The 2,426-nt window shown below is 42.9% G+C and overlaps 2 long non-coding RNA genes across 2 annotated transcripts; one reads left to right on the top strand and one right to left on the bottom strand.

The window, feature by feature from the left end:
- Nucleotides 1–743: 743 nt before the first annotated feature.
- On the bottom strand, nucleotides 744–2,110 carry LOC135538605 (uncharacterized). Its single transcript, XR_010455454.1, has 2 exons — nucleotides 2,027–2,110; nucleotides 744–1,731 (listed from the first exon to the last, which is right to left on the bottom strand). It is a non-coding gene; the product is annotated as an uncharacterized LOC135538605 (long non-coding RNA).
- On the top strand, nucleotides 902–2,156 carry LOC135538604 (uncharacterized). The gene is made up of 4 exons (XR_010455453.1): nucleotides 902–989; nucleotides 1,343–1,442; nucleotides 1,553–1,745; nucleotides 2,068–2,156. It is a non-coding gene; the product is annotated as an uncharacterized LOC135538604 (long non-coding RNA).
- The last annotated feature ends 270 nt before the right edge of the window (nucleotides 2,157–2,426 follow it).

Raw genomic sequence — 2,426 nt, 5'->3', positions numbered from 1 at the left:
ACAGATAGCCTACGTTTATCTCAAACCTCATGTAATGCTGTTACAGATACTGCCTATCATGTTTAATCATCATGAACCTCCTCTGTTGTCCGTCTAAAACGTGCTGTTACAGATACTGCTTGTGTTTATCATCATGAACCTCCTCTGTTGTCCGTCTAGAAACGCGGTGCTGTGTTTGTCAGATACTCGTTGGGTTTATCATCATGCCCCTTTGTCTGTCTAGTGCTAATCATCATGAACCCAAATGTCTGTCTAGGATTAGAACTTGAATCTGTTTACTTTTTTTATCATCATGTTTTTAATACTTCATTTGTGAAACGGTGCAAGATCTTTCATCAACTAATTTTGAGCATTTTTTATCATCAAAGTTAACTGTCTAGAAGACAGATACATAGAACCTCCTGTTGTCCGTCTATGTTAACCTGCTTGTGTTCTAATTGTAATAGACTGTTTATCATCATGAACCTCCTCTGTTTGTCTGTCTAGAAACGGTGCTGTTACAGATGCTGCTTGTGTTTATCATCATGAACCTCTGTTGTCCGTCTAGAAACAGTGCTGTTACAGATACTGCTTGTGTTTGTCATCATGTGACGGGAAGATTAGAACATGTACCTTTTCTTTATGTTTAATGTGAAAACAAGGTTCATTTCATTCTAATTCTGAAGATGAATCAAAACATTTAGGCATTAAAGTAAATACATCGAAGCAAGGTGTTAGGTTGTAAACAGATGACCTCAAAAGAATGCAGAGAAAAGCTCAGAGTTTATTCACCCCACTGAATGCTGCATTTATATGCCACAGCTTGCACATAACCAAACAATAATTGATATGTCAAGACAAAGGTAGGGGTGTGACTTCTCAGAAATGTCCTTCTGTTTCCCAGAACTGCCTGTCGGTCTGTTGTTGAGCGGCTGGTATCACCCCTCCCCCATTATCCCCCATGTTGTTCCACCTCCTTGTGGGAGGAGCCAGGCGAGGCCACAGATCAGGTAAGTACAGATTCTTCTCCAGTGACGTCAACGTGATACTACCTCTGTTACACGGAACACATAACCTAGATCAGAGGAAGTTGATTTACAAACAGCAGAATGTTCTGGGTGGTGATGTGTGTTCCAGCTTCCACTGCCAACAAGGAACACAACTTCTTAACCCACAACTGCTATTACACATTACATTGGTGTCAACCATACTTTTATTCAGTCTAATCCAGAGAACCCAGTTTAAACTGTTGTAAATTATGTTTTTATCATAACAAACTGTGTATTTTAGAGTTTAACAGTTGGTAATAAATCAGTATTTCTGATGTTTTTCTTGGTTTGTTTGTTCATGTTTTGACCTCCAGACTCCTCCATCTCATCCCACCAACTCTGTCAGTCCACCAGGCCACTGCAGTAACAGCCATATCTTCACATCACGTAGCTTCAGTACCATCTCAATGTGTTGTAAGTCCTGTACAGCACTTGGTATTCATCACTATTCAGACAATGTTACAGCTGTTAACATGCAATGACATTTCCAACCTAACCAACCCGCTCTGATTCTTCTCATTCAGGAAGCACCATCCTGGATCCTGTGGCAACGTCAATATGAAACAGCATTGACCCGTGATCACCACCAACCAGGGCTCCACAGCGGTGTCCTTTGATGCCCAGGATTTGCTCAAGATCAACTAAAGGAGATTTGGATGGCCCCTTGTCAGTGGCCCTAGGAGTGAAGGGCCCGACAGGCATACTGCAAATTATAATGTAATAACCAAAAATTACTGTAATCTCATAATGTAATAACTTAAGTAATAATGTAATTTCCCCCATTTTAATTAAGTATACATTTTTTCTAATTTATTAAGCATTTGCCCCAATTTCAAGTGCAGAATGTTTTAAGGCCCAGGTTGTCACGCCTTTTTATGTCTCATTTTGGTTTGGTCAGGGTGTGATTTTTGTTAGTGTCACTTTGCCCTGTAAGCTTCACGGTTGGTTTTTCGTTTGTTGGTGACATTTACTCAAAAAAAAGGAAAATGTATGCTCACCACGCTGCACCTTTGTCTTCCTTTAACGACGGCCGTGACAGAACTTCCCACCATAAACGGACCAGGCAGCGTGGTGAGAAGCAGCAGTGCTTTCTGGAGGAATGGACATGGGAGGAGATATTGGAAGGTAAGGGACCCTGGGCTGGAGAACATCGCCGTCCGAAGGAGGAACTGGAGGCGTCTAAAGCAGAGCGGCGACGCTACGAGGAGTTGGCACAGCGGACTAAGCACAAGAGGCAGCCCAAAAACATTTTTGGAGGTGGTGGCACACAGGGAGAGTGGCTGAGTCAGGGTACAGACCTGAGCCAACTCCCGTGCTTACCATAAGGAGCGTGGTACTGGTCGGGCACCGCATTTGCGGTAAAGCGCACGGTGTCTCCCGTTTGCTCTCATAGCCCGG

The sequence above is a fragment of the Oncorhynchus masou genome, unplaced genomic scaffold, assembly GCF_036934945.1.
Source record: "Oncorhynchus masou masou isolate Uvic2021 unplaced genomic scaffold, UVic_Omas_1.1 unplaced_scaffold_988, whole genome shotgun sequence".
In the NCBI taxonomy this organism is placed as follows: Eukaryota; Metazoa; Chordata; class Actinopteri; order Salmoniformes; family Salmonidae; genus Oncorhynchus; species Oncorhynchus masou.
This window is presented reverse-complemented; position numbering and strand designations above follow the sequence as displayed.